The 25911-nt window shown below is 37.1% G+C and overlaps 1 protein-coding gene across 4 annotated transcripts in view; it reads left to right on the top strand.

The window, feature by feature from the left end:
• The first annotated feature begins 361 nt into the window (after positions 1–361).
• Positions 362–25911, top strand: part of mamo (maternal gene required for meiosis) — a 99626-nt gene continuing 74076 nt past the window's right edge. Inside the window, exon 1 of one of the 4 annotated variants that reach the window (XM_074087033.1) lies at positions 362–677. The gene's annotated coding sequence lies outside the window, so the exon portion shown is untranslated. Of the gene's footprint in view, positions 678–701; positions 760–25911 lie in introns of those variants that run through there. The other 3 variants (XM_074087032.1, XM_074087035.1, XM_074087034.1) reach the window with 3 other exon arrangements.

The following is a 25911-nucleotide window of genomic DNA, read 5'->3' as shown; positions in this document are numbered from 1 at the left end:
TTTTTTTTTCAAGTTAAATTATTTAAATAATATCGAACTGTCCTTAACGTCTTATATTGTATGCAAGCGAGACAGATTCGGCGTTTTCTGTTTATGCAACCGCGGTGCAGCGAAGAGTTTTCAATAAGCGGGCGAGTGAAAGCCGTGGCGGCGGCAGTGCGCTTGACCGCCTCGGCCGCGAGGACGCAAGGGCGCCGTGCGTCTTGCCGAAATTATTCGGGGCTCGCTGCACAATCGATTTTTCCCGTCCGATGCGGAAAATTCTTCGGGGCGGGGCGGGTGTAGCGGGGCGGCTTGAGTCGAGGGGGCATCGGGGGGCAGGGGGGCAGGCGGAGTGCAGCGGGGCGGTGCAACGCGCGCCGCCGGCCCGGCCGTCGTCGGGCAGACAGTAGGACGGCGACGCCACTGCGAGTCGGTGACCAAGGCGCGAACAGCGCGCTCGCACCGTGACATGTAGCGCGGCCGCCGCGCTCAGCCCCGCGACTCCACCGTCGGTGGCGGCGCGCCGATGCGCCTGCCGTCCCCAAGCCCGACGCCGACGCCCGCGCCGGTGTCCCGTACCGCGTAACCCGAGTGTCGCTCCCACGTTACACCTGAAGCGAGCCCTTCAGCCCGACGACCGTCGGATGGAACCCCGAGTGCGCCGATACGCATCAAGGTTAGCCGCTCGTCTGACCGTGAGTGTTGTGCCCGGCGTCCAGCGCGCCCTCGCGCACCCTTCGCCCTCTGCGGACTCCACGACACCGTAATTGCCTATAGGTAGGTCCGGAACACGTGAAAGGGTGCGCGAGTGACTCATATGAATTTCCACGTTCACATTGCAACTTATCTATATTTCACGATACAATGCATCACCGCTTATTCTGTCTAGACTGTATGTAAAAACTAAAGTTTACGTTGAGAGCAATAAAGTTGTTTATTCCCAGCCCGCAACGGTTGGCTATTTAGTTTTTCGCGCTTTTGTCGTGTTCGTTTGAATTATGGTAAGTATGCATGTGTTCATTATCGTGACATTTTAAGATAAATAATAGTTTGTAGTGTAGCTATTTTGGCTTAAACTGTCGGCTAGAGTACCTACCGCCTTTATGTGACGGCGACGGAATGTAATCGAATTTAAGCCTGCCCGGGCTCAATGCGTCTGCGTCTATCGGAATATTCGCATTTAAATATACAAAAAATTGTTTCGTACAAATATATATATAAAATAAATTAAAAAATTCTCCGATTAGTTTGTGTCTGCTCGTAGAAGTTTCAGTATTTGCTTAACTTTGAGAAGACCACTTAAGTTCACGTTCAGTTTAGCGTGTAGAGAAAGGACCTAATTGGGACTTGAAATTTATTATTTTACAAATGTGTGTAGCTTTCTTTGTTTAGATTGATATAATGTTCACTAATCTTGGGTTCATATGTGAAGGTCCTAAACTAGTTTTGAAGTTATTATTATACTAGCTTTTGCCCGCGGCTTCGCCCGCGTATAATTCGGTTATCGCGCGCTGTTCCCTCGGGAACTGTGCATTTTTCGGGATAAAAAGTAGCATATGTCACTCTCTGGCCCATAAACTATCTCTATGCCAAAAATCACGTCGATCCGTCGCTCCGTTTCGACGTGAAAGACGGACAAACATACATACAAACACACACACTTTCGCATTTATAATATTAGTATGGATATGGATTCTGCAATATTTACATTCTATTTATTTAAATAACAAAAGTATTGATAATAGACTTTTGTATACAAAGTATTATAAAAAAAATGTAAAGAGATCTTCTAAAACTCTACTTTAAATTGTAAAACTATCTGTTTGAAGTTAAATTCTTAGGGTCAGTACTCTAAGAATTTAATTTATATGTCAGTACCTATATGATAGGCGGTAAGGTAGTTCGTTCGAAATCAGAAGTAACATATAACTATTAAGTAGTAGGTAGGTGCAATACATTAATTACGTTGATATGGTGAAATGTTAATTACCAACCGCTGGTTTATTTTTGTGAATAATGAATGATTGTTGTTTATGAAGTAATGCGTAGCTGTTCCGTTGCTTATTTAGTTAAACATTAAATTAAATTACTTTCAATAAGACTAGTAAATCAGAAAATCAGTGTTGGTTACAACCCGGTCTTACTCATTAAATAGGTATATAGGTACTTCACAGTTTGAAACATGTAGGTACCTAACTTAATAACTTTTGATAACTTAAAATTGAGGTAAAGAAGTAGGAAGGTAATATAATACTGTTACTAAGGACAGATAATATCTGAACTTTCCTGTAACGATTTAATGTAACTTTCAACTGGCTACGGCGCTCGCGCTGGCTGTGACGTGCTACGGTGTCGTAGCATAAACGATTCTCAACAATGCTACTTCCTAATACAATAAAAATATTGGAAGAAATTTGCAAAGAAAGGAAATTCCATCGAAAAATATGGAATAAAAGGCAATTTTTTTTTAGGCTTTAGAAAAGTAACCGATAAATATTGTTCGTAATATAAGTATACTTTTGTGAGCAACGTTTTAATGCATTTAAAAGAAAAACAAAACTTTTGATCGAGTGAATTCTAATATTTCATGTTTCTTTAAGTGTGTATATGTTGATTTTTCCCTACAAAAAATTGATTTGAAAATGTACCAAAAATTCACCAGAAAAACCATATTTTTAAATAGTTCTAACAAGTAACAACTTATTTTATTCCGAATCGTAAGTAAAGGATTAAACGACGCATCATTAGAAAGCCTTTACGTAAATGTAACCCATTTAATGAAGCAGTAATGGCCGAATGTGAAAATTTTGTGTCAACGCACCTAGGTTTCCCCTACATATTATGTACACCGCCAGCCACGTCGGCGATTTGGTATCTTTAGTGTATATTAACTTTTGTGTGATTTAAAATATTATATCTCGATTAGATATCTCGGCAATATTTGGAGTACAAACCTGACAACCACACTAAATCAAAATTTTACTTTACATCGTTTGAAAGCTTCATTTTTATTTCTCAGTTTCTCTTACCATCAGGAGACCCACTTGCTCGTTTGCCATCCAGTCAAATAAAAATAAATAAATAAATAATAATAAATAAATCCTTGGCGAGTAGAGCGGTCAAGCTATGCAAAATAGCTGCGGTTGCGTTGAATATTAGTATTCAAGGTTAATTTTACCGCCCTGTCTCCGCGTGTTGAAAAAATATACATAAGTACAATGCTAATGAAATAGGTAGCCACCTCCTAGTCTTTTACGTGACTTCTCGAAGGAAGGCCATTTTGTATCAGGAAACTAAAGAGTTTTTTTAGATCTGCTCTGGCGTCATAACATTAAATTTCTTTTACTATAAATAAGTGAAAATTGTTTAAACCTAAAGCTCAAAAAAATAATTATAATAAAATCTTACATTGCTGTACCTATCTGCTAAGATTCAACTAATTTAGTTAAATTTTAAATTTTATATTTAAATAATTAGTTAAATTCGATTACCAAACTTTGATTACATATTTACGTACTTACTTACATAGTATGCTAAAAGTGAAGCTAGTAAATTCATCAATCTTCAGTCAGGAGAGTTGAGTGCTGAACAAAGGCATCCACCTTAGAACAGCACAAATGAACGACAACTTGCCACCTGTATCCATCGGTTGCCCGTTACTCTTGTGATGTTATCGGCCTACCTACCTAGTGAGAGGCCAGCCAACGCTGCGTCTTTCGGTTTGTGGTCGTCACTCAAAAAATACATGGTTATTTGTTCTTCGAGCGATGTGGCCTGTCCATTGTCGCAAAGAATGCGTTACGATAACTCGTTAACTATAATAATATTAATGTATTTTAATGAAAATTGCGAGTATTGAGAACAACTGTAGGAAGTTTGAAAAAACTAAAAAATGCGTTTAAATTATAATTACCGAACTCTGAAAAACACATCCTTCGTCAAAATCCACCATAAGACTATATTCTAACGAGTGCAAATATTGTTATGTTACATTGTTTTGCCTTGGAGTTCCAGTAGGTATCTAGGTTCCGATCCCATCTTCAGGTCAGCTCGATGGTACCCTATTATCGTATAAATTTTCATTAAAAATACGCATCATTGCTAAGCTTCGTATCAATACTACAGAAATGGTTGAAAATTAAGTTGAAAGATTCCGTTACATTCATAGATACATACAGCGTGTGTTACTGGCAGCCAGGCTTTTTTAAGGGAAGTTAAAGTAACGTATTTCTGTAATTTAAACGTGACATTAATTAAATGTTTAAACTAAAATTCAGACTTTGTTAACATTCTAACAAAATTATAATTGCCAGCAATGTACAGTACAGCAAAGTAAATTGACAAGTAAGTGTAAATGAAAGCCGACAGATACTTTGATTATTACTTTTCAATTTACTTTACTGTACATTTCTGGCAATTATAATTTTGTTAGAAAATTAACAAAGCTCGAATTTCAGTTTATTATTTAAATTAATTTCATGGTTAAGTAACAGAAAAAATGCTAAAAGTGGCTCCGAAGCGGTAGCGTTTCGTGTGCTCTGCCTACCCCATTTGGGAATACGGGCGTGATTTGTGTGTGTGTGTGTGTGTGTGTGTATTAAGTTACAGAAATAAGTTACATACTGTATAGTTACGTATGTAAATAGATACATAGTTACAAGTGAAGCTAAAATAAGCGTGTTAAAAAGTTATACAATGACATAATAATATCATTTAATTAATGTAACTGGGACACATTATTATAATTAGGCTGAAAAAAAAAACCGATTGGAAAAAAAAGTGCGAGTTTGATGTACCAAATGTAGAATAAGAGTATAAGCCGTCCGAATGGCACTTCTGTGCTACGCATTGGACTGCAAAATTAAGTTTCTTGTGATAGAGAAGCCTAGGAAAACAGGCCGAGTGTGTGTCGAACCACGCGTAGTTTAGGGTTCCATACCTATGTGACAAATATTTAATTATTAGGTTTTGACCGGGTATTACTCAATGTACTAAAATAATTTCTTTCCTCACCTGCGATCTTAAACCGGGTATTACTCGTTAACTTGTTGAGAAAAGTAGGCTGAAATAGTTTTTATAAAAAAACATAGGAATTCCAAACCTAATATTTTGCAAATGGACCCCTAAATCAAAAAATTATAAAAGCAAAGTTATAATGTTTTTGAATGATCTATCCAACGATGGTTTGTTTTAGTTTGTTGGTTTTAGACGCGAAAAAAATATTCTTCCCCACTTGTAGGTTGATTAGGATATTGTATTTTATCCAGCACTTCTCAGAAAATTGTTAATATCGCTCTAGTAAATCATAATACTTACTTTTATTGTTTCTATATCTCTTAACATATTTTTTTTTTTTTTTATTCGACTGGATGGCAAACGAGCAAGTGGGTGGATATTGGTTAATTTCTGTGTTTCTACTCGTAGAAAAGGTTTTGTTGTTATCTTTACATAACTAGGTAAATTGTACCTTATTTAGACTTTAAGAAGCCCTATTAATAAGACTGCATAAAATACTTTTTCCTGTATCTGTTATTTCGAAATTTGCCTTTACCAGACATAAAAAAACATAATTTACTTATTTATAACGTCTATAACTTTTTATCGATAAAGGGCTCTACTTTTTACACCGTATAATACCATGACCGTACCGTAATAGCAACGTATCAGATAAAAATATATTCTTATCTTGTCTCGTATGAGACTATGCCCACTAGCCCGTTCCATAGCCAACCGTCGCCGACATTCCGTTACTGACACGTTCCTATTAAAGTCATAGCATGATAGAGACCTTGTTAATAAACCTTCGAATAGTGACTGCTACCAAGGCCGTGGCTTATTTGCTCTTCTGTGCAGCATTATGTCTAGAGAACAATTCATGAAAAACATACCTCAATGAAGCCGACTTCGATGTATGACGCTCGCTAAAGTCCGTAAAGCCGCAATAGTCCGCACCGCCACTTCACTTGCTAGTTTTTAGGCGTATAAAGTTTGTTACTATTTACACACAAAACTATTTACAATGTCTATAATCACAATTAATATTTATTTTACAAAACCGAGCACAACCGCACCAATATATGTCCACCGAGAGTTTTTTTTTGAAGCAAAGAGTATAAGTACCTATGTTTGAAGTCTGGCTGACTGCCGCCTTTTTTACGATCGAAGGCGCGCGGCAAAGGACTTGCGCCAATCAGCCACCGACAGCAGAGGATGCAAATCAAAAAATTGTTCGCCATCCAAAATACTTGCACAGAACTTTATGGTGTTAGTTTGCACCGGTCCAATAAAGCAAACAAAACACTTATTAATTTAATGAGCCGATACGAATTTGATAATATAATTATTCGTAACTAGCTTTTGCCCGCGACTTCGTCCGCGTGGAATAGTAACTTTGGGAAGTATTTAACTTATTTAGGATACCTATTCTGCCAATAATAGCACATAGAAACTTCTAAGGTTTGCTGAAAATAACCTATTTTAATGCATTGCTATAAATATAAACACATTTTTTTTACACTTACTTACACCTACCTCCTACCCCGCCAACACAAAATGACTAATTCTTCATAGGAAACTCTTGACACCTCACGTCCTTTATTGTAAGTTAGGAGGTAGTCCCGAAAGCTATGAAAAAATCAAACTTCTAAGCCAAGGCAATCAAAAGCTACTGTCATTAAAAAGGTGTTTCTATACAAATCGCCTTAACAGAAGAAATTATAGGGTACTTCCGGCTGTCCAAGAAACTTGGAATTTTGCATAATGATAGCTCTTATTGCACAACAAATAAGAAAAATACGAAAATCATTATTTTTCATGTCTGACTGTCTATGTCAATAAGCTATCGCGTACATTTTGCTTATGAGCTTAGAAAGCTCTAACACTGAATCATCCCCTCTGCTAATATCGCAGGAAAAATTTTCAAAAACGCTTGAACAAATATCTATTTATTTATTTCTTATAAGTGCCCAAATGCAAAGTTTCATAAAGAACCATCGATTTCTTTTCGGCAATCTGTGGTAATTTTACTGGTTGGTGTATTAGCTAAGTTTTCATTTGTAATCAGCCATATTGTACCGTTTGTACCCAAATAAACATTAAAACATTAAAAACAATGACAATCTTTCATATAAAGTTTTATCCCCTATTTCACCCCCTCACAGGAAGAATGTTAAAAATAGCGCGAACAAACATCTACTTATTTATCTCTTATCACGTGCCGAAATGGCAAGTTTATTTTTATCTTCGATGATGACGACCTTTCATATAAACTTTCATCCCCTATGTCACCCCCTCACAGGTCGAATTTTCAAAAAAGCTCAAACAAATGTCGACTTATTTCTTATTAAGTGCCTAAATGCCAAGTTTCGTGGTTTTATCTTCGACAGCGACGAACTTCCCCCATATAAAGATTCATTCCCTATTTCAACCCTATTAAGCCTCTTTTTTGCGGTAAAAGATGTTCTTTCCCAAGGTCTATTCTATCTCTGTACCTGTTTCATCAAAATCGGTTCAGGCGTGAAAGCGTAACAGATAGACAGACAGACAGAGTTACTTTCGCATTTATAATATTATATATATATAGTATGGATGTATTGGACTTTTAGAAAGTGAGCAAAGTGTAACTAAGGTAGATAGTATAAGTATGATTTTGTTATCGCGTGTCATATCTGCTTTTACATATTACTATCAGATCTGTATTTGAAGGACTAAGACCAAGGTTTGTTCAATAGTCATGTCATTCCGAGGCCAGTTACCGTCGGCGCCACCACACTCAAAGTTGTGCCTGAGTATGTATATCTTGGTCAGACTATATAACTCAATAGAAACAACTTTGAGAAAGAGGCTAATACGAGTAGGCGAATACAGTTGGGCTGGGCTGCTTTCGGGAAACTTCGGCATATTTTCTTGTCATCAGACATCCTTCAGAGCCTAAAAACGACAGTCTTTAACCAGTGCGTCCTGAACCAGTGTCTTTAATCAGTGTTATGGCGCGCCATGGAAGAGGCTTATATCCAGCAGTGGACTGCTGTAGGCTGATTATGATGATGATGATGATTTGAAGGGCTTAATAAAAACGGAATACCTTCGTTCAGTTCTTAGTAGATAGTGCAGCATTACAACGCTGCATGAGTATTTCGAGATGTAAACTTTTCAGTCTGATATTATCTGAATAAGCTCAAAACAAAACGCCTGCCGAACTATCGAATCCCAGAAGCAAATTTTAAAATTCAAACATCAATTCCAAATACGTTGAAAAATAGCTATTGGCGGCTAGGAAACATCGGCCAGTAAAGCACACGGTAATCGACCAAAAAGTTTGCATCTCGAAATACTCATGCAGCGTTGTAATGCTGTAATAGTTAATAATTATTATATTTACAAGTAGTTAATAATTATATAGTAAAATTTAAGTTTAGATTATTCGCCATTTTTAGTTAGTGACCGCTTGTGTTTCGTAACAAACCAGAGAACTATCGTCTTTCAGCACAGGTGGCCTTTATACCCCGAAAACTGAAAAATTAAAGTCAAAGAAATCTGTAAATGCAATAAAATCCAGTTTTAAACTTCGAATTTTTTATCAATGCGTGACGTACACCAATAATTTTATCTTTTTTACTAAATTAGAACAAAACGCATACAAGGAGATAAACAAAGAGTCATCGTAATGCCTAAATTCTGTTAAACACAGGAAATAGGAATAAAGTTATCATCATAAACTACAACGATTCTTTGCTCGTCCGCTACGTTCTTTACTTGTAATAGTATTAAATTGATTTGGATCACCGCAAGGTAGTTAATACCTGAATCAATCAATTATTTTACTGGTACTGGTGAGAGTGTCTCCTACACTACACTTGCATTTATTGTGGATATAAATGCACGCATCCCCATCGCTCACCTAAATTTGTTAGAAAGGAATTTGGCGTGTATACTTTGCGTCTGCGATATAAGTTTGTGTATGACTACAGGTTATCATTATAATCTGTATCTAATTACAGTTTTGAGATTATAAATAAAACATAAATATCCTTCCTAAAAACTTGAATCAAAGGTGTAGAATTATGATACATGGTTATGGTTACATAATATTACACAGACACATACACGTCAGACCAAAATTGTCTATTTACTTACTTGTTATTATTCTTGTGGGTAAGAATTGTGATAGTTGATTGGGGCAGGTAGGAAAAAATTACAGCCAATGTTTGTTCTTATCTAATATTTTAAAACCTTAACTTAAATATATCGTTCATAAGTTCCCGTCCCGTCATCCCGTGTATGAATATTTCACTCAAAAAAAGTTATGCGTGGTCATACATAAAAAAAAATATAAGTATTACGCGTCGACTTGAGAATCTCATCCGTTTTTTCGTCGGTTAAAAATGTATGCTAAAGTAATTTATAATAACTTTCAAAGTATGCGACGCGTATTTAAAACAATAAATTCGTTGCTAGAGTGAAGCTTATACTAAAGCTTACAATTAGTCAGTCAATACATAATCTTGAAAACAAAACCTGATTTGTCATAAAACTATCTGAGCAAAACAAAAATGAATTTATGGATTTTTGACTTATATTGGTTATCGTAATTATATTTGAAAATTTTAGTAACACTCTCAAAGAGTAAATATCTTACCTTAATTCCACTAACTCCAGATGTAGGTAGTTAGTTTGCATAAAAGCATGGTTAGTAATTGAGCTTCGTACCGTTAGTGAAAAATATAAATATCTACACGTAGGTATGTGAAAAATATTATATGTAGGTTTATTTATTAACAGCTATTATGACAAGTGGCGTGCAAGATGATGTAATTCAACTACATTGTGACCGTTGACCGGCAAAGGTAGAGTTGCCGTATCTGACGGTTTAAGAGTGATTGATGGATTAATTATCAATGCCCGGTTAGTGCATCTTGTTACAGTATATAGCAATCACGCATGTAAAAAAATAACGATAAATAGGGCGTGTTATAGTACTGTAGACTTATTTTGGATTGGAACTTGCATTCGGATCAGTTTTATATAACAGAAATACATAGAAAATAAGAAGGTAATATATTATAACTATCGTCTCAGTTTTGATTGATTCTGTACTTTCTAGCACAAAAACTACGATATATATATTTTGGTAAAAAAACACAAAAATTAAATAGTTAGGTATTATTCCAACTTTTCTCTCATGTCACCTATCCGCAGGGCACATTTTTTAAATGACGTGTTTATCCTGTAGTGAATTTCTTTTATCGTCGTAGAAACGAGTTCAAATAAAAAACGCTCCGGATTTTTGGACCTGTTGGGTACAGACTACAGAAATAAGTAAAATTTTTAGTCCTGACGCCTATGAAGGGTGCAGCTCTCATTAAACTTCTCGACCGTTAAAAACCCATAACATTATTAGAAAAACTAGCGAGGAGCTCCAATATGTTAAATGCAAATGCGAATTATAAGTAGATAATTACAAATAATTATTGCATGAAATGGCCTCATCGAAGCATCGGAAGACTAATTATCTAGTAGTAATATTTAAATTACGGTGCATCAGTGTCGTGGGACAGGAAAGGTGCGAACGATAACAAACAGGCAATGAATAACAGTGGCCGTCCGCTAATAGAAATACACCTAGATTGTACACAATCTTCAGTACTATACTGACCGGGTAAGTACCGGTCGCTAAGGAAATTAAAGCATTTTTTTAGCCACAGAGTCCTAAAAAAAATAAACAAAAACTAAAAAGAAAAACGTGTCTAACAGTCTAGAATTCTGTTCATCATCATCCTACAGCAGTCCACTGCAGGATATAGGCCTTTTCCATAGCGTGCCAGAACATTCTGTCTTCAGCCCCTCGCATCCATCCGCCGCCAGCGACCCTCTTAAGGTCGTTAATTTTCTTTTCAGCCAACTGCAACTTGCCATACCTCTATCTATGATTTCACATTAAATTATGAAACAACGAAAACAATTAAATTAATTTGACTTTATGTAAGAATTTTCATCTCCTCGTCCAGTGTTTTACAATATAAATCCTAAATAAAAGGAAAATTTATTTAAGAATATAAACTTATAGAAAATACAATCATATACCTAAGAGCTAAAGAATAATACTAAATCCTAAATTGGTTTTTGGTTATGTGAAAAATTTGATTTGCTGTTCGATTCGCGAGTGAACTAAAACTGGAATCTGTGCTAGCATAGATCGCATCGCGGGTGGGTGCACCATCCAACCCGCTCTAGCACGCGTGGCATTGAGCCGAAATCCATCCGCGTGTATTTCGGGCATGGCAACTGTTTCTGCAATCGAAAAAGTCAGCCGTCCTCTACGCACTCATGCAAGCCGCACAAACACATTCACATCACAATAGGCTGGTACGTAACGCGTAGAACTCGTCTACACGCAGACACGCGAGGCGGCGCGGGCGCAGAGTAGACTTTACCCTTGAGCGCATACATGTGCCACAAATTGGTGCATTGATAAAAAATGTGATAACCCAATTAACCGGAGCTAGACTGTCGTATCACGTGTGTTTATTGGCTTGGCCATCGATGTCTACGGGATAACGAAACTTGCGAATAACAAGAATAGCGACTAGTTTTAGACAAGGTCATTAGTTTAGATAAGGTCTTCACTAAAAATCACCGCCACGGCTTGCCGTGGCATTATGCTGCGTGGGGTCCTATTTAGCTCCGTGTACTTATGCCTCATGACTTTTCTTTCGTTTTATGGCATTTAATAAATTTATTTCTTTCTTACTTTCATCTAGACTAGGCTACTTTTGAGATAAAAATATAAATTATGACTTAGGACTTCATTACTCTAAAAAGGCTTTACCTATTTAAAAGATCAGAGCTGTAAAGACTTGGTACGGCTTTCGTTTATAAAAAGACCAAAACATGTCGTAATCGCTATACATGCAAAAAAATACAATATTTTTAAATTTATTCTATTTATAGAGTATAAATTGTGCGTACTCGAAGTTTTATATGAAATATATATATGAAAGCAGTTCAGTTATTTCGGCATGTTGAGATATCGGACACACCCTTTTGCATTTACCTATTTAATGTAACCAAGGATTTTTATGAGGAGAAGGCTATGCTATGCTCGGGGTTTCTCTGCGGGATAGAATCAGAAATGATGATATCCGCAGTAGAACTAAGGTTACCGACATAGCTCAAAGAATTGCGAAACTGAAGTGGCACTGGGCGGGGCACATTACTCGCAGGACTGATGGCCGATGGGGTCAGATCAGAAGGTTCCCGAATGGCCTCCGCGGACCGGGAGACGAGCTGTCGTTAGGCCTCCAACAAGATGGAGCGATGACCTGGTTAAGTGGAGTGGAGAGCCTTGGGGGAGACCTATGTCCAGCAGTGGACGTCTTTCGGCTGACATGATGATGATTGATGATGATGAAGGATTTTTATGGATGTACAATACAATGTGTGATATTAGTGTGCATCTGCTGCGCCTACGCACGCGGCAGAGTAAAATTAAATGACAATTGAGACATGGTCACATAATTATAAGATCATACAAGAACGTATACGATAGCGGTTCAGTACCTATACAGGGTGGAAAGTTGAGATGGGGCAGCAATACTGGGTTAAGTAAGACACTAAGGGGCACTAAGCAGTAAGACACTAAGCGTTAACCGACCGTTAAATGTGATGCCGTCTTCGTCTATTCGAACAAAACAAAAAGAGACGGCATCACATTTAACCGTCAGTTAACAGTAATCAATGGATGGTGAAACAGCCCCTAACTTTAGTATAAATGTTCAGTTTTTAGTTGTCTACATACTGTTTAATTTTCTTTAAGCATAAAGGATTCATATTCGTAAAAAAACAACATGCAAAAGTTTCACTTTGCAAATTGGTAGGTACCCTACGAACTGTATGGAAAAGTTTTCTTTGATTTGTGGGTGTTCTAGTGCTCTATAGTTGGTCTCAAAGAGTTTTTTAATCCTTGATATAAATGGGACCGATTGGCATTAAAAAATAGTCAAATCTGTCCATTTTATCGGTGACTGTACATTTTATCAAAAATCAGTGGATGTCGATTGTCATCACTCAAAAAGGTGGTATAGGTCTCCTAAGAGCATTTTCGTGTAGCAGCAAGGGATCTAGTAGCTGCCCTTGCTGCCCCATCTCAACTTTCCACCATGTATATTTGATTTCATAATAAATGCAAAATAGTGTTTTTTTCCCATCGCAATAAAAAAATGTAAGTAATTCTAACTACCCGTAAGAAAACTCCATAGGTATGTATATTACTTTTTTTTTACATTCCTTTTTTTTCGTTGCCTGTATTTAATTACTGAAATGACTGGATATTGTAGGATTATTTTGTATACTGGTACATATAAAATTATTTCGATACTAAGTTAAAATAAGTCCATTTGTACTAAAGAGAGTAACTTACTTGACTAACTTACTGTGCCATTTCTTACGCGTGCAAACTACTTGACACGCGTAAGGCCATGCATAATGTCCGCTAAATCAAATTAAATTTGTGAAGCGATAAATTAGACGGGAGTAATAATCATGTTTTTCACTGAATAGGCATACCGTGGTCACTGATCAATTATAATGACATATTTTGTATTGAAAATGATTAAAGTAATCTCTTGTTATTAAAATTATTTTAAATAAACGTTACTAATATTATAAACGCGATAGTGAGTTTGTTTGTTCCGCTTTCACGCCTTTACGACGGAACCGATTGCCATAAATGGTATAGAGTGTAGTATGTCTTTATAACGGTCCGAGGGTCACCGACGGTGATGGCTGAAAATCAGCGCTGGGATGTTTTTAACGCTTCAGTTGTCCAGTGTCCGATTTACAAGCGCAATGACACATACTTACCTTCGTGTTATCTATTTGTACCTAGTAATATTGTTGTGTCTTTTTGGATATAGATGTATTTTCTTTCTTTATACAATTTTGTACAAGGTAAACGTACGAGTGGTCGTCACTGTCCCAATAGTTGGCATCTATCTTATGTCATTCATTAGCAGTAGCGATGACAGCAGGGTGTCGTCTATTGGGGATTAGCGTGTCGAGTACTTGGACGTTTACTTACTTGTACATTATATATAAGGTAAAAGAATATAATAAATAATACGATAGCTTAAGTCCCGAAGAAATAAATTGTTGAAGAATGAAATTCGGTATACTCGTACAGTAGGTTTGAATCCCGAGAAAGGACATAGGATAGTTTTTATCCCGTGGAATTGCATAGTTCCCGCGGGACAGCGATAAACGACTTCTACACGGACAGAGTCGCGGGCAACAGCTAGCAATAAGTAAAGTTTATGAATGACAGCTAAAATGACATACCAGTCATTCTATACCATTAATAAGGCTTCTTACGATCGTTCATCCACCATTACCTCTCATATTTCGTTTTCTAGAATTTTTTTACCGTACAACGGCAAAAACTACTAGACACTGGAAAAATTGTCCTCCAATGGACAGAGCCATATTTTTTTAAAGAAACAACAACAAGGCTTCTTACGAAGTTTGTAGTTGCTCGTTGATGTCTACTTAAGAGCCTTTCCCTTTCCTTATGTACTCGTACTACGTCACAGGGCTCTTCTTTAGTATCGCCACGAAGTAAAAATTATAATATTGTCTTTACATTGTTCGTTTAAACCTTTTTTACTGGTATTGTTCAAGGTAACTTTATATTAATAGTGACAATATAATAGTGAAATAATTAAGACATGCATTTTTAATAAACCAAAACAATCATGCATACATAGGTATTTTTATTTAAAATCCATCCCAGCCTATATACGTCCCACTGCTGAACACAGGCCTCCTCTCAGTACAAGAGGGCTTGGGCCATAGTTCCCACGCAGGCCCAGTGCTGATTGAGAACTTCACACGCACCATACAAAAAAATACGAATTGGTAATTGAAAAAAGTGCACGAGTAAAAATTTTAACACAAATTTATTTTGCTCGTAAAGTGTTTTATATTTTCTGTCACAATAACAAATTCACGCATTAAATGATAAAAAAAAACATTTACACGTTATTAACTTATGACGATATTTTTTCGCATTTCATCGTATTATGTTTGGTTTTTAGTCCTCTCTTATCTCGTCCAACCGCAATCTAACGTCAAGTTCATACTTAACCTTACGGAGCCCATAAAACCTCACGCACCTCATCGTTCCATTCTCATCTATATAGCAAATAATAGCCGGCCTACGCTTGTGTGCGTGAGTCACGAGTGCTCGCCATTGCCGCTTTACATAGACATGCATTCATGACATTGTGCGGTCCAAACACACAAATTCTTGTGCACGCTAGGCGACTGATGAATTGTGTATCCAACTAATATTATAAATGTAAAAGTTAGTGAGTGAGTGAGTGAGTATGTTTGTTACTTCTTCACGCTGAAACGGCTGGATGGATTTGGATGAAATTTGGCAAAAAGTTAGTTGATAACTTGGATACTTTTTATCTCAATATTCCCATGGGATCGGGATAAAATCTCTTAATAACAACCGCTGGGCTTAGAGTCATGAAATTTGGTAAGTAGATAGTTGGTCATCTGGAATAAAACATAGCCTACTTTTTACGATATTCCCACGGGACAGGGATAAAATCTCGAAACAACAACCGCTGGGCTTAGAGTCATGAAATTTGACCATGATTGTTTTTAATGTAACGTCAATGAAGACAACGATTTAATTTTCGGGAATTCCCACGGGAACTTTTAAAAATCCCGGAATTCAATTCAGCTGCTGGACCTAATGATTTACGTGTGCGAAGCCGCGGGTAAACAGTAGTAAGAAATAAATGCATTAAATCTTTCTCGATTTTTAGTCATATCATAATTAATTACTCGTAGACCCCGTTATCAAGCGGGGAGTTTGGTGGATACACCTCATCATCATCATCATCCCAGCCTATATACGTCCCACTGCTGGGCACAGGCCTCTTCTCAGAACAAGAGGGCTTGGGCCATAGTTTCCACGCGGGCCCAGTACGGATTGGGAACTTCACACGCACCATTGAATCGCTTCGCAGGTTTGTGCAGGTTTCCTCACAATGTTTTCCTTCACCGCATAGCTCGTGGTAAATTTCAAATGTAATTCCGCACATGAATTTGGAAAAACTCAGAAGTGCGAGCCGGGGTTTGAACCCACGACCCTCTGCTTGAGAGGCTATAGGTCAAACCACTAGATCACCACGGCGTTAGGCGTTAGGGATACACCTGATACTGGTGAATGTCGATAAAAAAAATAAGTTGAGTTTTCAAATAAATTTTGTACTTCCCATACGATAGCTCTACATCGTCGAGACTTGGATAATTTGTATTGAACATTACTAATGTTGCCCGAAATAAATGAATTTATTTCTTTTATTTTATTACTAATGTTAGGTAGCTCTACCAAACTGCCCGCTTGATAACGGGGTATCATAATTACGTACACATGCTATTCCCATTCAGATTAATATGTTACTTTATTAATTTAAGCTCATTATCATCAAAATTTAAAAGTTGCACTTTTTTGCCAGTTTCCAACTCTGCTGTGCTGTGCTGTAGATATAGGTACTACCTTTATTAGAGGTTTTTGCTTTCTCTGATATTTGACCCAATTTATATAAAGTTCCCGTCATTCTATGAGACAGATATCTGCGATGGCGTCACTGTAATAATCTAACCCAGCGTTTCTTAACCTGTGGTCCGCGGACCCCTGGGGGGTCCACGAGTATGTGTATGGGGGTCCGCCGTCTTATCTATAGACATTTTAATTAATAAATATTGACCTAAATTTATTCCTATTTTTTTTTTATATAAAGGGGGTCCTTGAAATCATGCTTGATTGTCTAGAGGGGTCCGCGGGCTGAAAAAGGTTAAGAAACGCTGATCTAACCACACACTATTATTTACAATTACTGCTAATATTAGGAGTACGAGTATTAATGAGCAAGTTATTTCATTTTATCTATTTTGTATTTTTGAGTTAAATATGTCTAGTTCTATTAGCAATAGATAAACTTCATAAAAATGTAAACTTCTGTCTGCGTGGCAGTCAAATAAAAGACGCAACTAGTTTTTGATGTAAATAAAAAATAAAACTATGGAATAGTATTATTATAATTTGTAAAAAACAACGTATGGTTTAATATAATTATTTTGTAGATTTGTGTGGAAGCGTAGGTGGGTGAATTATGCATGACAGACAACATACGTGAGCTGTAAAGACGATAGTTAGCTATTTTGCACGTGTGGCCGCAAAACAGAAAAATGGTTTTAGTTCGTAGATTGAGGTTATGTGATAAACGAAACAAATTTAATCCTTTTTGTACGTTACTACACTGGGCTGTAAATGTAAACTAAATATTATATTGTTAATGCCTCGAAAGTAAGTGCGACACAAATTAAGCTCGCTTTAAATAAAAGTTGGAACTTTCATTTATTATAATGGCGTCTTTTTATTTTTCTCCACTCACTAATTTAACTTCCCAAAATAAAAGCAACAAGACGTATGTTTTTTAATATTGTTCTTACATACATACATACATAAAATCACGCCTCTTCCCAACGAGGTAGGCAGAGACTAACATCTTTCCATACAATTCTGGCATACAACTCTCGCTTCCTCTACATTCATCAATCACGTCGGTTTAGAGTACTACTGACCCGACCTTTCTTCAGAACGTCCCCGATTTGATCTTAATTGATCTGTTCTTAATGCTGCTTAATAATTATTGGAGAGTCAACTAAGCTAATAAAAATAAGCTCTAAGTGTAAAAAAGTTTGTAGACAAAATAAGTAAAAGTGAGACCATTAAACGCCACATGTCTCAGTTTGTATTTTCGATACGGTTTCACGGGATACCCGTAAAAGTAATAAATTTGGAGTTTAAATAAAAAATACAAAAAGACTCCAAAAAACTAACCACAAATAATTGGCGTTTAATGGTCTCACTTTTAGTAAACGAAACGCGGGTAAATAAGTAAAAAAAGTAAAAGTGGGACCATTAAACGCCAGTTATATGTGGGTTTTCCCAATACGTTTTTCTTCACTATCAATTTAGGTTTTCGGAAGGCTGCCCACGGCATAATACGCTTTCTGTTGTTGTCTATAGAATTGGTATTGCATTTATGGACACGTGGAACAGTTGGTGAAGGTACTCTGTCGAGGCATAGCTAATAGAGTAGCAGACGCTGAAAAAAGTGTGAGGGCGTTGAACTTTCATGCACTTGTCAGTTTTTGCTCGCGAAATTTGGGGAATTCCTATGAGTCGCGCTATGAGTGTAGATGAACATCCCGCGGGGCGATTGAACGATAAACTGACACGAGGCAATATGGTGAAGAGTTATGCTACCGTTCGAATATTTTAAAAGTTAAAAATAGATACACTATTTACTTTGTTTTTTTTTTACAGTTTCAATGCCATATGAAAAATAAGTAACTCCTCACTGACTTTTGAATCATTTATCGTTGATCGTTTTTAAGAGTGAATGGTTGTTAATTTTAATTTTAATATACTTGTAGTTGTAGATGGGATGAGAAGTTGTAATCAAAATGATCTACACACGACTATGTTGATCTCCAAAACTGCTTATTCACTTTACTACTACACTACCTACATAAATAAAATATATTCATTTAAAGAAAAGTCATGTTTCACCAAACATGGGAGTTACTGAAACTATACAAATAGTTTTTTATGTACCTATTAAATAAAAATAAATAAATATCATGGGACACTTGACACCAATTGACCTAGTCCCAAACTAAGCAAAGTTTGTACTATGGATACTAGGCAACGGATAAACATACTTATATAGATAAATACATACTTAAATACTTATTAAACATCCAAGACCCGAGAACAAACATTCGTGTTATTCACACAAATATCTGCCCCGGCCGGGATTCGAACCCAGGACCTCAAGCTTCGTAGTCAGGTGCTCTAACCACTTAGCCATCCGGTCGTCAAATCCATAGTCACTAATCTATAATACTACGTTGGCTAAAGTAATTTAGAAACTCAACAACCGATAATCGATTACAAAACAGTCAACGTAAGTTCGCTAGCAAAAAGTTCTTGTCAGAAATTTTAAGAAAAACTTTTACTACGAATTTATATTTCTATTTCGTCAACAGTATTGACGAAGCAAACCATGCACGATGACTGACTGTACTTTTTGTTGACTGTACTTGTATTGTCACCCAAACTACATTGGCGTACCAAATTTCAAGTCGATGCCATTAACCGTTAAAGAGTTCCGTCCTGTGGAGACGATCCTGGCCGGACCACCAAGATGTCACTACCAGATTATTGTATTGTCACGCAATTTACATAAGTATACCAAATTTCAAGTCAATCCAACTACGGGAAGTTAATACATATACAAATAGTTTATTTGTTGGCCGAATTTAACTTGCAAGACGTGATTACAGACAGATAGACAACGGGATAGGTGAAAATAAATAAAAGCTTGTAAAATAGGCTAACTTATCGGATGAAGTTAATATTTGAACGATTATAAGTTTCAGGTTAGATAATATTACCTATTCGCCCTATGAGGTATCTATATACATACATATAACAAATCTGTAGAAAGTCGGTGTTTGTACATCGGAAATATTTGAAAAAAACTATAACTAGGGGCCTATATACTCGTACAAGTATTAGCGCAATAGAACCCAAAACAACAATTTTTACAATTATTGTCTCTTTGTCTGTTTGCCTGTGCGTTTGCACACGCTAATCTCAGAAACCACTCAAGGTAGAAGGATGCGGTTTTCACTGATGTATTTTCCTTGCCTTATATTATATTAACATTTAGTGTTTATTTCATTTGAATCGGTTTTTAAATAAAAAAGATATGACAATTGAAAGAATTTTGTCGAACACTTTTCGAAGAATCGTTGTTGATTTCGCGACAACTTCGGTTATCTATTAAAGTTTTGATTCATTATAGTCTATCAGTATAGTATCAGTATTCAGTATAGTCATTATAGTCTGTATTTCAGGAATATTAAATTTGATAAATGGACATTGGACAGTTCGTAGAAATTAATTACAACGTAAGATGAGCTGACAACAATATGGTCGACCATAATAAATAGGGTTCATCTTAACTTGGACATGTACATGTGAGGTAGTCGATGACGCGTGCCGTGGTTCTTATTACAATGTCATTAATATCTAATTTTGTCAAAATCACGCGTCTTCTTGGATGGCACTAGGTATAGTTAGGTACACTGAGACGCGCTGCCCATCTTGGTATCAGAATTCGATATTTTAGAATTTGATTGACATATAAAAAACGTACTGTACATTGAAAATATTTGCGAAAAACTGTTTTATTTTCAAAATTACTGTCTGTTTGTCAGTTTGTTTGTTTGTGCGTTTGCTCGCGCTAATCCCAAGAATGGCTTAACCAACGTGGATGTGGTTTTTATTGATGTAGGTATATGTAGTTTTCTTTGGATTAACGAATTGGTTCATTCACAAGTAAAAAGGATACGTCAAATTGAGTATTTCGCTCGGCTGTAAAGTTGTTTAGCATCTCGTGCTTTTGAAACCCTCGGTTACGCTCAGGATTCTTCTCACTTCGCTCATGGTTCAATCCTAGAATCCTTCGTTTGCTCGGTTTTCAATATAAAAGCACTCGTGCCTAACAGTAGCTTTCCACCCTTGCATAAAGATAACAATTACCACATTACATAAATATATATTCATAGCAAGCCTATAAAACTGACGTGGCTAATTATAAAACCTAATCAGGGTTAACAGTGATAACAGACGCAACACAAAATCAATTCGCTGGTCATGTCCACAAATCATACTATTAAGTTGATTTTCCACCGGCGAGGCGAGACGAGACGAGGCGAGACGAGAATTGAAATTTGTATTTCGGCGCCTGTGGCGGCTCGCGGCGGGCGCGCGAGAATGCATACGAATTTCAATTCTCATCTCGCCTCGTCTCGTCTCGCCTCGCCGGTGGAAAATCACCATTACTAAGTATAACCGTAACCCACAGCTTCGCTCGCGTAACCCATTACGTCTGGCATGTGAATCGACATTCCGATATTTTATTGAATCGGAATAGAAATTTCCATAAAATCGTTTTTAAATTCAGTTTTTTATTTGCAATTAATAATAATAATAAATTCATTTATTTCAGGCAACTTGGCAATTAATTGCCATCTTCATTCCAGCCTATGTACATACGTTCCACTGCTAGGCACAGGCCTACTCTCATAGTGGAAGAGCATCACACGTGCCATTGAATTGCTTCACCGGTTGGCGCAGGTTTCTTTACGATGTTTCTTACACCATAAGCTCGTGGTAAATTTCAAGTGAATTTCGAAAACTCATATGTAAACCCGGATTTGAAACCTATCCTGATTAAGAGGCTATTGGTAGGCCACCAAGACTTTCTTTTCAATCAGTTGTATGTGACAACTATTACAAAAAAATACGTTGACGTTTGGACCACATTAAATACAGCGGCCATGGTCACGAATGAGGTTAAAAGTCGGGGTGTTTGTTATTTAGCAATTGGTGATTGACAATTAGCATTTTTAGTTATGTACCTCTTCATGCGTAAGTAAACCGCTAAACAGATTTTTAATGAATTGGGGTATACCTACAGCATTAGAAAAAGGGTAAACAATATTAAAGATTTTTCATTGAAAAACGCTGTCAAAAAATAGTACACCAAAAATAGTAATATAAAGACCATCTATAAAGTATGTCACACCAATTTTTATCCTTTTAAGCATCCCCTCCTTTTCATTCGCAAGTATTTTGTTTCTGTGTCACAATCCGTTTTAACAACCGGATGGCCAAGCGGTTAGAGAACCTGACTACGAAGCTTGAGGTCCCGGTTTGATTCCCGGCCGGGGCAGATATTTTTATACGAATGTTTGTTCTCGGGTCTTGGATGTTTAATATGTACTTAAGTAAGTATTTATCATGTTTATCCGTTGCCTAGTATACATAGTACCATCAGCCAAATAAAGTGGTCTACAATATTGAAACAAGTTCCTATCAAAAATTAATATGTCGTTGAAGTCGAACTTTCAAGTCGATAGACACTTCTATTGGCATTATTATTTTATGACCAGCAAACGATTATCGATATATGCTTGGAGTTTCTTTGCGCGATAGAATCCGGAATACGGAAATTCGTCGAAGAACTAAAGTCACTGACATAGCTGGAAAAATATGCAAATTGAAGTGGCAATGGGCAGGCCACATCGCTCGAAGAACAGATAACCGTTGGGGGAGAAAAGTCCTCGAGTGGCGACCACGAACCGGAAGACGAAGCGTTGGCAGGCCTCCCACCAGGTGGACTGACGACATCGTGAGAGTAGCGGGAAACCGGTGGATGCAAGTGGCGAGTTGTCGTTCATTGTGGCGTTCTAAGGGGGAGGCCTTTGTCCAGCAGTGGACGTCTTCGGGCTGATGATGATGATGATGATGATGAAACGATTATCAACTTTGGGGTGGTAGACCACATATTTGGCTGATGGTACAAGCTTTGCTTAGTTTGGGACTAAGTCAATTGGTGTCAAGTGTCCCATGATATTTATTTATAAACCACTTGATCCCTCTCCCTACTAAATGTATGACTAAATGTATGACTATAATTATAAAACCAAAAGAACGAAAATAAACCGATGTCCTCGCTATATAATTGTGACGTATTTGTTGTGACTTATCTTTCAATTGTTTTTCAATAAAAATACACGTCAAGATCGCCTACGTTATAATTTGTAATGCAAATAATAGTTATTTGTGCCACAAGGTAGCAAAATGGTGTATTTACGGCGAGGGCGTACATTGAATCCAGAAAGTAGCGAAGGATTATTAGTCAGGATTCAACTTATTTAGTTGTGCTATGTTTAACCTAAGTTTTCTTTTTCTTTGTAAGTAATTGTTCATTCCTCTCTTGTGCAATTTTGTCTTATTGAATAAATATTTTTATTATTATTATTATTCTACAATAGAACCTTGAGCGTAATGAGGGATTCAAGTGTTAACGCCCAAGATGAAAATAGTTTTGCTCCCGAGTGGCTCATACAACTTTTCACACCGAGCATTAAGAAACTTGAAAAAAAAAACTAAATATTGTGGTGTGACTTTACAATTATCAACTTCAAAAAATGGCATTTGCAATAATACACCTAGAAAGCCTTGGACAGAAAAGTTGCACTTTGCTCCCTCTCGTCAGGGAGGAAAAGTTACTTTTCTGAAGGAGAGGTGTGAAAAAAGTATAGTGTGTTACCCTTGGAAGGACACCGGATAGTTTTGATCCAGAAAAATGTGTAGTTTCTGAGGGATAGCGATAAACAAATTCTCTGCAGATAAGTTGCTTGCAAAAGCCAGTAATATTATGAAAATCAATTGACGTCTACATTCAATTATTGATTTAGATTTTACGTTGCGGGGGTTTAACCACAAAGTACAGTCACCTGCATTAACATCTGTCACAGCTGGAGCGTGCAAAAATATCACACACCGTATCGGCCCTAGAAACAGAGTCGTAACTCATATTTATGCACGCTTTGTGGTGTCAGATATTGGTGCTGGTGTTTGTACGACGAAGCTATCTTACACGTGTGGTCATTGAGTGCCAAGGTAATTAATTGGTTGATTACAATATACGGATCATCATTCAGAACAATGAAATAAGTGTTGTGTAAAAATTTTAAAGACTTAAAATACAACGTAGCGTTAAGTTTTTAAGGCCTATTAATACTTTTTTTTTTATTGTATACTCGTAAAAGGTCCAAGTTCATGTTGGGCCAGGCGTAGAGCGGGGTTTCTAATATACGGAAAAATTCAATATACTTCATCATCTTCATCCCAGCCTATATACGTCCCACTGCTGGGCACAGGCTTCCTCTCAGAACAAGAGGGCTTGGGCCATAGTTCCCAGGCGAGCCCAGTGCGGATTGGGAACTTCGCACGCACCACTGAATCGCTTCGCAGGTTTGTGCAGGATTCCTCACGATGTTTTCCTTCACCGCAAAGCTCGTGGTAAATTTCAAATGTAATTCCGCACATGAATTTCGAAAAACTCAGAGGTGCGAGCCGGAGTTCGAACCCACGACCCTCTGCTTGAGAGGCGATAGGTCAAACCACTAGGCCACCACGGCTTCAAAATACTTAATTTTTAGTTAATAATTACTTACTCGTAACTTGCCCTGCATGCTTGTTGTTTGTTGTTGGATCAAATCTTGCAGGTTAATTTTGACCCACTTTCAATGGTCGGATTGACTTGAATTTTGCCATAATTATGCAAGTCAGGTGACAAGACAACACATTAATCCGGTAGCGAAATTCTGGTGATCCGGCCAGGATCATCTCCACAGGACGGAACTCCTCAACGGTTAATTGAATCGGCTTGAAATTAGGTATGCAAATGTAGTTTGAAAGACAATGTAAATACATTCAACAAAAAGTAGTCTGTAAAAATAACTTGTATTTTAAATTAAATTTAACTTACTTTAATAGAAATTTGCCTAGTCTTGCGTCGCTTATTACAGATATGCCAATACCCAATAGATAATATCGCAGAACTGTCCAAAACGAACCATATATGGTAATGTACGGATAGCAAAGCACGTGTAGTCGCCTACGCGCAATTTTTGAGCGAAGCGCCTATCAACTGTCGACATCGGTGCAATAAATCTACTATTATTGTTCGAGGACCATGTCTCAGGCTTTTCGCGTGACAATTTGAAAATATCGATTTATGTTTATCGTATCCGCAAGATAGAAAGAAAGAAAGATTTATTTTGGTCCCATCAGTGCCACCACCTTACAGTAATGAAACTAAAACTAACAATAAAACTAGATTAAGTGGAGAAACGAAAGGACACGTGGTACGTGCAGCAACTCTGGTTTTCTGTGGAGTCAAACGATAAACTACGTATGTATGGAGCACTTCCTTTGCCCCAGTCGAAAGACGAAAAAATAAAATAAAAAAGAATAATAATAGAAAATAAGAAAAGATGACGATGCATCATTGCCTACTACCCAACGGACGCAAAATAAACTACAAGGCGTGATCGTGTTCCTCTCGGCTTATGAACGTGGCCCAGGCATAGGCCTCCTCTCAGAATGAGATGGCTTGGGCTATAGTTTCTACACGGGCCTAGTGTGAATTGAGAACTTAACACACACTATCAAATTGCTTCGCGAGTGTGTGTAGGGTTCCTCACGATGCTTTCCTTTATCGTAAAGCTCATGGTAAATTTCAAACGATATTTTCCATTATGAATTCTGAAAAAGACAGAGCATTGGAACTACCCGGGTTTGAATCTACGATCCTGTGTTTGATTACGCATGCAAAATAGAACCACGAGGGGACGGAAAATATTAGATATATATATGTTTGCACGTTCTGTTACTGCAATATATATATATATATATATGTATATATTATTATTATTATTAATGAGCAGGTAAATTTAGTTTCATCTCCCTTGCTACGGCTTGGATCTAATTTCAGCAATGGTATAGTTAATAAAACATGCCTTGACAGTAAATAAATAAAAATCAAGGTTTTGAAGGACGGTTAAATTTTTTTTTAATAATTTGTGGGTAGTTTTGTTTTGTTTCATAAAATATATGTGGGTGCTTGGGGAGTTGCAGTGACAAGTTAAAACGGGTGTTTGTTAGTCTAACAACTGTAGCATGGTGTACGGTTGTGTTCACTCTGAAGATGAGCTCTGGTTGAGTTCGAAACGCGTCAGTGTAGTGTGGTGGTGGTGATAGATGGGTTTGTGTGATTTGTGTGTGTTCTTACAGTGTGGAGGTGGAGGAACTGCATGAACACGCATATTTTGCATAAGCTTAGCTATCGTAAGGTCGTGGTTGAGCTAGGAAATTCTTTTAGTTCATTGATATGGACCTCCGCAAAGTAACGCCTGATTCAT

This window comes from Choristoneura fumiferana, chromosome 4 (genome assembly GCF_025370935.1).
Source record: "Choristoneura fumiferana chromosome 4, NRCan_CFum_1, whole genome shotgun sequence".
Taxonomy (NCBI): domain Eukaryota; kingdom Metazoa; phylum Arthropoda; class Insecta; order Lepidoptera; family Tortricidae; genus Choristoneura; species Choristoneura fumiferana.
The sequence above is the reverse complement of the archived record's forward strand: the minus strand, read 5'-3'. Positions and strand labels throughout refer to the sequence as shown.